Source organism: Coptis chinensis, chromosome 6, assembly GCF_015680905.1.
Source record: "Coptis chinensis isolate HL-2020 chromosome 6, ASM1568090v1, whole genome shotgun sequence".
NCBI classification, from domain to species: Eukaryota; Viridiplantae; Streptophyta; class Magnoliopsida; order Ranunculales; family Ranunculaceae; genus Coptis; species Coptis chinensis.
Genome location: NC_141461.1, coordinates 78950940 through 78964651, shown reverse-complemented (window position 1 = coordinate 78964651; position 13712 = coordinate 78950940).

Here is a 13712-nt window from a genome sequence, read left to right as displayed (position 1 = left end):
AACTGGAGCGCGAAAAATTTGCAGCAAAAAGGATTATTTTCGCCCAAACCAAAGCCCATTTGCAACACCGAAAACGTCGCAACAAGGGCATACACAGTCTATCCCAGAATTACCAGTGACGGCAAGGGGGTTGCAATAGATATTTAATCTATAGCAGCACCACACTCGTTGCCAACAATAAACATTTTCAATTTAATTATTTTTCTTATTTTTCGTAAATTTAAGCGAACAGTTTTGCAATGCTCAAGGCGTCGCTCTAGGTATTTCCCAAAATCAAAATTCTATTAAGACGGATGACCTTTAGCAACGCCACACGGTGTTGTAAAAGATGACTTGTTGCAACAAATTTTAGGCGTGGCGAAAGAGTGCGTTGCAACAGACCCCTTTTGTTGTAGTGTAGACCACCCCTACCATTTTACAGTTGTACTCTTCCACGGCATGCTCGGCCAAATTTGCTATGTGAGCATCAATCATATTAGGTTTAGGTTCTGCTACCGGAGCCTTACCAGTCGGGTAATCTGGTAGCACATCACATAGATACCTAAGTCCGGTGGACTCCAAGAACTTATCTGCATGATGTTCCGTCACATGTGTTTCAAAGATCATATCATTCTCTTGCCCTTTTGCTAAAAGAGTAATGTAGTGACTGGAATACCCAACATGTCTAACTGCACAGGCCGGACTCCTCCACAACGTACAGAAACTCAAACTCCGTAAGCTGCACCACCAACCAAACAATGATCATTATCTCATAATAATAATTAAAACATATAGAAAGTAGGAAAAAGAAGAAAAAAAACCTTTCTGAGATTGTGAAGTTGTACAGCATAACGAACAGCGACTTTAATCTCAGGACCGATGTCAGTACTTGGGCTCGGTCGAGTTAATAGCAGCGAAGGCTTATTAGAAACATCAGACACGAATTGCAAAGTGTTCACAAATTTGAGATAACAAGACTGTCTCGATTATACATATTTTTTTCATGGGTTTGATGTTGTTGTTGGAGCGTATGAAGAAGATCGATCTAAAAAAGAATATGAGGTATTTGTATCCCGTGTGTGTTCAAAATTTGAAGTGAAAAAAAAATAACAAAAAAATCCTCTTTTTATATCTCAATTCATGTGAGACTAAACCACATACTAGAACTTTTATATCTCAACACTATCTTTATCAAAAAAAAAGGAAAAAAAAAACATCTTTATAGCTTAGGTTCTCATCTTTAATTAGGTGCTCTTTTTGTTAGACCTATTGTCTTAGACTTCATGAACAACTCTCTCTCTCTCTCATGATATGAATATGCATTGTTTATAACTCTACTAATGTTATGTAAGGTTTAGAGTAACGGATAGACAAAAGTTGTTCAGGTACACCCTTTAAACTTGTATGTTTGTAAGGACTGAGTACTCATTTTATAAGTTGCAATCTACTATCTACCAACATAGGATAGGTCTCTAGCTTTCCACGAGGTTATTCTTCAAGTCATTGCTTCTATCAAATTAAAGACTCAGACTTTTCAAAGCCTTTTTAGGGTATAGTAAGACATGATTGTTTGAATAGAATAAAGTTCATCTCTGCAAAATATCATGAGGTCATCAGCACATCAAAATTGTGTAATATTAGGCTTGAAGCATTGGGGTGTAGGTCAAAAAGTTTTTGTTGCCTTCCCTGATTCGGTTATGCTGCTAACATCTCCATTAAAATTAGAAAAAGGTTTGGACAGTGTCGGCAAGGCCTCAAATTTCCTATTATCTCCTCTTAACATCAAGGTGCAAAATCTCTTTGCAGCTCCATTGCCAAATTGTCCAATCTAAAATTTGACATCATATAATCCAAGATTCAGCTTTGTCATTATGCCAAAGAGTTAACGTTCAATTCCATAAACTGAAACAGCGAGATCAAGATAGAATAATTAAAAGCAAAAATAAAAAAGGATAGTAATAGTTGAAACATAATATAGGATAAGAAAAAGACAAAATTTTGGGCTCATTGGGGCTGTCCACGTAAGCAGGGGGATTAAGAAAAAATAGGAGAAAAAAAATAGTAAGTAAGAGTCCCAATTAATTATGTTTCCTTTATATACTAAATCTCTTTTCAAGAGTCCTAATTAATTATGTTTCCTGTTTCCTAATCTATACACATCCAAACAAAGAATAATAAGGATTACAGGAGATACTCTCTTCTTCAAGAGTCCTAATTAATTATGTTTCATGTTCCAAATTTATACACATCCAAACAAAGAATAATAAAGATTACAGGAGAGACTCTATTCAAATCAAGAGAAAAAAATTGTTGATAAAAAAGCTAGAGAAACAAGCTGCGAAAAAAAAAAAACTAAATAGGAACTAAAAGTCCCGATTCTTGAACTTCTAAGTATCCCATATTCTCAAGTTCTTCAATTTACAACTATTGTGCTGATTTCAAAAGTCATCTTTCTACAAGTCTTCTTTCTCTACCTCCCCAATATGTGTTGATTTCAAAAGTCTTCTTTATTTTGATTTGTGTTTACCATAAAGTTTGGAGTGTTAAGGGAGAAGGTAATGCAGGTTTAACATTATAATGTTTGACTGTGACTTCCAAGATTGACAAACCATACACTTTACGTATATATACCAACCCTAATTGTTTATCAACTCAGTCTACTTCCTCATCTAGGGAGAAGGTTAAGTTATTTATTTTAGTCGTCACTATCTATATACTATCCACATATTTTAGTATGTTCCATAAGAACCTTAGTAGATCTAAAACTTTAAACCTTACATGTACAGTTTTGGAGCTTTGAACTTCTCTTTCATATGAGCAATTCTTGATTAATAAATTTTTTCAATTCAAGTAACTATTTTCACTCACCTAATCCTCATCTACTAGCTGTATTTTATATAATGTGTTTAAGACTTATATTTCCGTTTTCTGTAGTTATTAGCATGCCCCATCCATGCTAATGGATAAACTTCTTTTGACATAATAATAAGATTTCAGTGCATCTTAAAGATGCAAATGTAGTTACTTATTGATGGATATGATAACCAAGTGTTTTTTCCCCATATTCTATATTGTTTTTATTTGTTTCAATATGTAGTTGTTATTTTTTATTCTTCACTTTTAATTTCCTAAGAGCATTTCTGGACCAATTCGTGCATGGGTAGACATCAATGATTCTATCCATAATATCTTTAGAAGTTGAAGTAATCCAAACTTACTTTCATGGTTGTTATTTGGTTATATTTGTATAATCTGATAAGTTCATGGTCGTTGTTTAAATTTTGAATAGGGTTCTTGGTGTTAGTAGTGTACTCAAGTGGGAATGAATTACTTTGTACATGTTTAAGGTTTGTGTGTTAGTAGTTTGCATGCCGATAATATTTTGGAGTAGATAAATTTCTCAAGGAGTGTCAGTGGCGCTGCCAAAAATAGGAGATTATTTCTTACATGCAAACACAAATAGGAGATTCTTCAACAAAAGGTGAGTTAGTAGACTTAAATGAGGTTTTCTTATTTTTTAGGGTATGTTTTGATGTATATATATATAATAATAATAATAATAATAATAATAAGTAAACCTTGCAAATCTAATACGATATAACTGAGTTAGGTTGCGTTTTGTGAAGTTGTTGGACTATATATTCAAAACTTGAAATTGTACTTCTAAAATTTTTGGTCGCACTAATTTTATTGTGTACATATGTCTATGTTGGAACATTTGTGCCGTTCGTTCAAACTACCATTCTTCAAATGCATACTTAAAGTAAAATGATGTAAACATACATGATAATATAGATACTTGAAGGAAACCAAAAGGTTCCATGATCATGTACTATAATAGTTGAGTAATATGCTCATATGGATTTATTTTCTTAAAATTGAAGTTCAGACACACAACATAATTCATATTTGATATTTCTTAAATTTTGTGGGAGTCGGTTTCCCCGATTTTTTAATTCACAAGTTAATGTTTAATATATCTTAAAGTTAAAGCAGTCGGTACTATGTTTTTTGACCCAGTTGGATACGTTTGATTGATTTTCTAACCTGATTGTTTTGTATGTTATTAAATTAAGGTGTGTTATTAATCTAATATAATGCTGATTTTCTTTCACATGCGTTGTTTTACTATATTTTTGTTAGCCTTAAGTTACTTCATTGGTACTTTCGTCCCACTTACAATTACAAAAGGAATGATTTATTAGCACTTGGTTTCTTTTGCAACAAATCGAAGACGAAGAATCTAAAAAAGCATCACATTTTGGGTATGAATTTGAAGGTCTTGGTTCGCCAAGTCATGGCTCAGTCCTGAAGGTTAGATGACTCATTGATGCTTATCTAGCGGAAATTGCGCCTGATCCATATCTAGATCTATGGAAATTCATTGATATCATTGAAATCTTGCTTGACTATGCCCGAGTTATTGATAATGGACTCTACAGAGCAAATGATATATATTTAAAGGCAACTTATCCAACTTTTTGTTTTTGTTAGTGTTGCAGTCTGAATTCATTTCTAATATAGAGTGATGCTGTGATTCAGTGTTAATTTGACTCTTTCTTATGCTTTACTTCACTTTAATTTGTGATGGGGTTCTAATTAATAGATTTCTTTCGTAGAACAAAATTGAAATTTTTATCACAGGTTTGTTTTGAAATTTTCATGTTTTTAAGAGTGATTTTTTTTTTTTTTTTTTTTTGTAATTGCACTATTAGTAAATTAAGTATTTATTTGCCTTCTATCACGAACCACATTCCCCATTTGTCTCTGATGGTTTTCAAATATTAAACCATGAAGAGGAGTACCTGAGCTTTTTTGGATAAAGGGCCATTGAATCAATAAACATATCAGTGCTCATGCTCTTTACGTGCTAACATGAATTAGCAAACGATGAACATTCTTATTATCTGCTTTGAGGATTGTACATAACGATAAATAGAAGTTGGTATTACACACCAACTTTGATAATTATCAAAAAATCAGAAACTGGACACAAATGCATTGAACCAACCCCAAAGAATAATTAACAGGAAATAGGATAATAATGAGAAATCACAAATTGGATGCAACAACATTAAACTAACCTCAAAGAATAATTAAAGAGAAATCGGAAAATGGACGCAACACTGCATTGAACAAACCTCAAAAAAAAATTAATAGGTAACCGAAAAATGGATGTGAATGCATCGAACTAACCTCAAAGAATAATTAACAGGAAATCGGAGACTGGGTGCAACACTGCAATGAACTAACCTCAAAGAATAATTAAAGGGTAACTGGAAATAGGAGACTGGATGTAAATGCATCGAACTAATCTCAAAGAGTTATTAATGCAAAATCAGAAAATTGGATACAAATGTATTGAACCAGCCAATGTTAAAGAATATTAATGGGAAATCAGAAACTTGATACAAATGCATTGAAGAAATCTCAAAGAATAGTTAACGAGAAATCGGAAATTGGATGCAAAATTGTATTGAACTAACCTAAAAGAATAATTAACGGGAAATCAAAAATTTGATGCAAATGCATCGAACTAATCTCAAAGAATAATTAGTGGAAAATTGGAAACTGGATGCAACTGTATTGAACTAACGCCAAAGAAAAGTTAACAAGAAATAAAAAATTGGATAAAAATACATTGAACTAACCTCAAAAAATAATTAACGGGAAATCAAAAACTAGATGCAACTGCATAAACTAACCTCAAAGAAATAATTAACGGGAAATAAAAAAAATTGGATGTAAATGCATCAAACTATCCTCAAAGAATAATTGATGTGAAATTGGAAACTAGATCTAAATGAATTTAACTAACCTCAAAAAATAATTAACGGAAAATTAGAAGCTGGATGCAACTGCATTCAACCAAAGAATAATTAACATGACATCGAAAACTGGATACAAATCCAGCTAACTAACCTCAAAGAATAATTAATGGGAAATCAGAAATTGGATGCAAATATATCGACTAACCTCAAAGAATAAATAACGGGAAATAAAAAACTTGATACAAATGTATTGAGCTAATCTCAAAAAATAATTAGTGGGATGAAAATTGAAAACTGAATGCAAATGTAATGAACTAACCTCAAAGAATAATTAATAATAAATCGGAAACTGGATACAACACTGCAATGAACTAACCTTATAGAATAATTAACAGAAAATCGAAAACTGAATGTAACACTGCAATGAACTAACCTCAAAGAATAATTAACGGGAAACCAAGAACTTGATACAAGTGCATTGAACTAATTAACCTCAAAGAATAATTGACAAACAATCGAAAACTGGATGCAAATGCATTCAATAAATCTCAAAGAATAATTAATGGGAACTCGGAAACTTGATACAAATGCATCAAACTAACCTTAAAGAATAATTAACGGGTAATCGAAAACAACATCAAACTGCATCAAACTAATCCCAAAGAAAAATTAACATAAAATCGGAAAGTGGATGCAACTGCATCAAACTAATCTCAAAGAATAATTAACGGAAAATTGAAAACTGGATGCAACTGCAAGAAACTACCTTTAAAGAATAATTAACATGAAATCAGAAACTGGATGCAATTAAATGGAACTAACCTCAAGGAATAATTAACGACAAATTGGAATCAGGATACCAATGCATAGAACTAATCTCAAAGAATCATTCAGGTGTAATTGAAAACTGGATGCGAATGCATCAAACTAACGTCAAAGAATAATTAACTGGAAATCGAAAACTAGATGCAAATGCATTAAACTAACCTAAAAAATAATTAACGGGAAATTGAAAACTGGATGCAAATGCATTGAACTAATTAAACTTAAATGATAATTAACTTGAAATAGGAAATTGGATGCAAATGCATTGATCTAACCTCATAGAGTTATTAAGGTGCAAATTCATAGAACTAATCTTAAAGAATAATTAACAAAAATTGAAAAATGGGAAATCAGAAACTGGATGTAATTGCATTAAACTAACATCAAAGATGAATTAACAGAAAATCAAAAATTGGATACAAATGCAATGAAATGATCTCAAAAAATATTTAACGGAAAATCAGAAATTAAATGATAATGCATTGAACTAACCTCAAAATATTGTTGTTTTATGTGTAGTGGAAATGTCTAAACAAATATATGATTGGGAATGACTTGCTATTAAAGTATATTCAATATGAATTTCGTCTCATTGGACATTCTCACACAATTTTTTTATCAAACTTCTATTATTAAACAACAAAAAGAATTCGAAGGGTTTTTATAAAAGTGTGTTATTATTTTCTGGAGTGTGATTTTCATGTTGCAAGAAATTTGGATGAGTGACCAATGTCATATTCATATCTCATAAATAGATCTATCTACATAGTTCAAATATTTTTTAGAATAATTTAATATAATGGCACCTGTTCGTAAGAGAGATTCGAAAACTAGTATATCTATAATTACCAAAGTTACAATGAAAAAAAAAAAAAAAAAAAAAAAAAAAAAAAACCTCAAATAAAAGACATTAAAGTCCATTAAGAGCGAATTTGTGGACATTGTCAGGTCAAAACCTCAAACAGAACCCACCCCACCCCAATCTCCATTTGCTACTTCAGTCACGTGAAGACATATATGATGTTTACAGGATGATTGATCATAGATTCAAAGATGACCTACATAATTAGCTTTAAAGATGGGTTTAAAAGTTAAGTTTTAAGTGGATTTAAGATTAGGTATATTTTAATGGAGCTTTTAGATTTGTTCAAAATTGATTCAAATGGATTGATGAATTCTTCAAGTGATTCAATCAAGTAATGAAGCCAAAACAGGTATACAAATACCTACGAATTGGAGCCGTTAGCGAGCGAAAAACATAACAAATGAATTTTCAATGAAGGAGCTTTGCTCTTCAATGACTGTCCCGGAGAGAGGACAAACCACTAGATGGAGTTGAGGTTTTCTTTCTTTAAAGAAGAAGGGTACTTTCGGATTTTTACTTTTGCTTGTTTTCCAAAATAAAAAGAGAACGTGGTACTTTAAACGTGGACCAATGGCACCTGCTAGTTGTCCCAGACATAATTTCTGTGTATATCCACAAATTCGATTGGTAACAAATTGGTTCTCTCTCTCGCACTAAATTTGGGAGTGAATTAATTTTGAGTATGAAAACTATCCAATAGTCAACCTCACAAATGGCATCTCGAAGTAATATTATCAATCCCATAGCTATAGGGCGTATAATAATCTAAATTATTGGGGGAGTGTTCTCATTTTTAATCAAATTTCTTCATTGGAAATAAAACAAAATGGGGGAAAATCCAATATTTAGAGAAAGAATCCCACATTCTATGCATTTTCCTCCTCTCTCAACTAAATTCTCTTAATCTACTATTAACTTCTCCCCTTAATTAATTATTAATTCTTAAGGTCTCTTTTTCTCTCTTACCACTTTCAACTTTAACCATTTGTAAAATTTACTCTTCGAGTTCTTAGCGATTGATCATCCAAACTCGCAATTTTTTGTTTAATTTTTTTGTAGGAAATCAACTATTTTATGTTTAGAATTTTTGTGTAGTTTATTTTGTAATAAAAAAACGTTTTATTTTTTGCTTTGTAAATTTAGGGTGATCTTGGACACACCCATCAAAACACTCTCGTACCCAACTTTAAAATAAATAAATAAAATTATTTAAGACATCTTTAGGTTCCTAAATTATTCTTTTTTTTATTAGGCGTACCCAAGACAAAACAAGTCATTTACTTATTCTTCTTTCTTTAAAAAAATATAAAAAATGTTCTTGAATTCTTCTCCAATAATTTACCTAGCTCTCTAACAACATTTCTCTCACCAATAAGTATGATTACAAATCAATAACTAATTATTTTGAATTCTAAAGTGCAATATTACAAGGCCATGTGTTGTTGTTGCTATTTGTCTTTTTTTGTTTTGTTTTGTTTTTTTGTTTTTTTTTTTTTTTTTTTTTTTTTTGCCCCTATTGGAAATACCCCAAATGAATTTGGGAGATATTATTGGATTGAAGCGGTTATTGGAGTATGGCAAAAACTTTAGTTAGTTATGGGGTATGGGAGTGGTTTTATGGGTGTGTCCAAGATCACCCTAAATTTAAATCTAGCTAGGAAAAAAAAGGTCTCGCTTCTCTCTTTGCCTAAGGTCACGTCCGACTTGAGCCAACCCTGGCCGGGTTTGGAGAGCAGTGAGATTGGGTCTCCTTGTCTTATGCTCTTCTTACCATGAAAGTAGCCCATTGGTTGCCCATTAATGCTGATGGGGTGAGATGGTGTGGATAAGCATGCTTCAATCTAGTAGACATAGCTTTGTGGGAATCCCATTTAGATATCATGCTTTTTGGAGATCAATGTTCATCGTACGTCTATGTGGAATCCATTTCCTTTGGTACTATCTCAATTCAAGTATAAAAAGTGGGTTGTCCTGTATTTGTCTTCCAGATGCACGTTGGTTTTTATGAGGGATGGAGGCAATGATCTTCATTATTCTTGAAAGAACTTTAGAAATGGTCTTGTAGACCACATTGCAACAAACAATATAATGGGTCTGTATTCTTCCACTATGTTAGGGCTCTCAACTTTAGGGACGAGCGATTTCAGTGGTGGCCTTGATTGTTTTGAGCATCTTTGATCATCTGAAGAAATTCTTGATGGCATTTAGAAACTCCACATTGATTGACCAATATTTCTTGAATAAACAAGATCCATAGCCATCAAGTCCTGTAGATTTGTCCTCGCCAAAATCTTAAAAGGCTGCTTTTTAGCATCTATAATATCCTCCTCCATATTGCCACCTTCTTAGTAGTCAAGGGTCTTCTGAGTGTAATTTTATTGAGCATGCCACGTTATACTTTGTTGTGTGTTGTACCCAATAAACTATTGTAGTACACTTCTATCTCTTGCTTAATTTTATCTTCAAAATTAGGTATATCGCCATCAGCATTGGTCAAACCCTGTATTGAGTTCCTTGCCTTCCTTTCTTTTACCATTTTGTGATAATGTCTAGTATAGTCATCTCTATAGCCATCCCGGTTTGCTTTTACATTATTTTCTTTACTTATTAATTGAATCGATGAATATTTCATACAATAAACACACGACGCCAACTTTTCTTTTGCATGCTTTCTAAAAACCCTCTTTTAGATTTTAGACGCAAAACTTTACTCAGCTCAACTCATGACGTACTACATGATCACACCAATAGAAACCTTGGGTTTGGTCTAATGGACCCCGGACCCAGACCTCCCAAATAAGCCCAACTTCACTGAAGTTTTCAGTTTGACGGCTTGACGCCATATTTCCCCCTCTTCAATCGCCTTTTACTTTGTTGATGAAATGATGGATCCTAGTGCTAAAACTGTGAGAGTGAGTCACAAAGTGGTGCCCCAAACTTGTGAAATGCGGTAAAATCATACTCGTACATTGGCACGTTCAGTCGAACGCGTATGTTTTAGCCATTTTTTTAGACAAAGGCCAGCCATGAAATCCCAAGACCCTTTTTAGCAAATCTTATCAAGTTAAATCTAAAACCCACCAGTCTTATTGGTAAAGCCCATCAAAAACCCATCTACCTATTTTCATAAAGCACAGCTGCTTTACTTTGGTAAAAGCCCAGTATTAATTTTCCCCATAAAAAAACCCATCTACTTCTTTTGGTAAATCCTAGCTACATTATTTTGGTAAAAGCCCAGTACTATTTTATAAAGCCCAGTTTCGAAAAGCACAGGGGCAATTTTGTAATTTCAAGTAGGAGTAGTCTGAATTTCTCTTGTTCACTCGCACATTCTCATTACAGTAATTAAATTATATATAAACCTCTACAACGGTTTTCATCCCGCGTCATAAGTGCATTGAAACATGCAAACAATCTTGAGATATGTTAATTAAGTGCATCAATGTCGATGCACTTTGAAATAGAATGAAAGCGGGTTCAATACAAGTTGTTCGGAAAGAAAATAAATAAAGTATTGGTGGAGTCTCAGTGTTTATGAGCCCAAGTTAACTGGAGGTTTTAGTTTACTCTCAAAGTCTTTAACACAACTTGGTGATCACAGGAAAAAAAATAATGTTTTTCATCTTTTATATTAATACCTCAAAGAATCAAATGGAGAGGGGGTGTTGGAAAGTAAAAATAGGAAGGGGAGGATGAAACAAGAATCATAGGAGGTGTTTCGACCCCTATCTACGTGGCAAACGTCTATTAGTAGGGGTCTCTATTTTATTCCTTTAATCAACAGGGCTAAAGCCCAATTTGCAATACCATGGATCAATGTACATGCCCATTAACTCATGTGTCTAAGGTTGAACCTTAGCCACATAGTTTGCCACTAATGTACGTTAATCTATGTCCAGATTCGTTTCTTATCAAAGAAATAATTATCAGTTGAGAGTTGTATTCAATCACAATTACTTAAGCTACAAGAATATTTGAGCTACAAGGAGTCTCTACTCTACCTATATAAATACCAAACTATTTTTCATACAGAACTACGTTCTTTAGACTTGATTCCATCGATAATTTGGGTACGTAGACAACCGCAAGGTACAATCTCATCATTCTCCCGATCATCATCACTTTTCTAACTACTTTTCTACATTCTTCGTCTCTTTCGTCACCACTTAGTGTTTTGATCATATTTGGTCGAAAAATAATTGACGTCGTTTGCGTTTCTTATTCCACACCCTTGATCACATTCTGTAAAGGTTATAACACATACTCAAAGAGCTCAAGGTCCCGATGCAATTACTGACGATCATCACGACCATGATGGTCAAGGTCCACTTGGCGATAACGGACTAATACCTCCTAATACTGTCGTTCCACCAATGTGCCAGATTATTCAACGCGAGGTTATTGGCTCTGACGATTCTATATCATCTGATGCGGATAATGTCAGTCAACTGTCTCGCGAAGCACTTCTTAAAAAGTTCAAGAATGTCCGAAAATAGAACAACTACTACAAGCGTCGTCTGAAATGATCCACTCCACTCACAGATGATATTGTATCTGTCACACCACAACGTAATACACGCCAACGACATGACAGTGTGTGGGATCGTTTAAGTGGTGAGGATGAGATTCACGATATTCGCAACAGCCATCAACGAGTTCCAAGTAATGGGAACATAATTCCTCGACCTCCACCGAGACCTGGTCACATTCTCGATAGGCAAGGTAATGCTAATAACCGTCCGCCTGCACCCCAAAGTCCTAAGGATTATCGGCCAGTCCCGAGGAATTTGGGTGACGAACAGAATAATGGTCACACTCATGATCGAAATAATCAATTTCGAGAAATACCTCAGCGACACGATTTTTATCATTCTGAAGGATATCGTACTGCAGTCACACCATACCGTCCACAATCATCTTGACACAGTCACGATGAATCTTCGTCGTTTTCTTCTCGTTCCGTTCGTTCCCATAGGCGTCATCGCGACTATGATTATGAGCCAGTAGATATTGATCTGATGACTCCTCAACGTGTCAGAGAAATAATTAAAAAAGCTCTTCTGGACAGCGATCCTTTTGAATCGACACTATAGAATATGGCAGTTGAAGATGGTATTTTGGACAAATTTTCTCTCGCCGTCTAACGGGCTACTCATAACAAAGACTTCAAACAGCCAGAGTTTGATCAATATGATGATGTCGAGGGTTGCCCTATGATTCATGTGATTAATTTCACGAACAAACTGGTTTTATCGGGAGGTGATGGTGCTTTAAAATGCAAACTTTTCCCTTCTATATTAAAAGGGAAAGCATTAGTATGGTTTAGCGAGTTATCCCCACGATCTATTCATCGGTTCAAGGACTTAACCAAAAAGTTTTCGAAACATTTTCATCATAATCTGAAACGTCCAAATGGTGTCCGAGTTCTTTTCAACATCAAGCAACAACGTGATGAAACTCTCCGTAGTTTTGTCACTCGTTTCCGCCAAGCTGCAGCTGAGATTTTTGAGCAGTCTGATCTAATGGTGGTCTACGCTTTTAAAGAAGCTATCTTATTTGATAAAGACGGGTTGTACAACTCTCTTGTTTAGGACATTCCATCTTCCCGACATGCATTATACCAGCGAGTTCAACAATTTATCAATGTTGAGGATGACACGGCTGCTCGAACTTCTCGTGACAACAATAAGAAAGGAAAGGATTTCAACGATCAATGAAACAAATAGAAGAATCCAACTTTTGATCAACAGCAACCCAGTCAGAAGCCTCCGTATAAAAAAGAAGACTCCACGAGCAGGACCGGAAAGCCTTTTACTGATTTTGAATTAACTCCACTTAATACTAAATATGTGATAGTTTACAACAAAATCAAGGATAAAAGTCTGCTCACTCTGTCGTTTCCCCTGCACGACGACACTAAAACAACTCTCGATAAATCGTTATGGTGTAAATTTCATAATGATTATGGTCATGAGACTGAGAATTGTCGGTCTTTGCGGGGAAGAATTGAAAAGCTTGTGCAGAATGAGAAACTTGATCAATATGTGCAGAAAAAAGTGACAACTCAAGCTTTAACTGTAACCAATCACAATGTCATTAAGGTTGGACATGCCGTCATTGATTCATTGTCCAATACTTAGCAAAAAAATGCTCGTCGTTCTAAAGTCAAATATCTTTCTAATTTTTACAAAGTTAACGGGATCAATTTCGTGGAAGGTTTTCACACACAGACTATTGAAGACGAACCATTGTGTTTCACTGACCAAGATCTA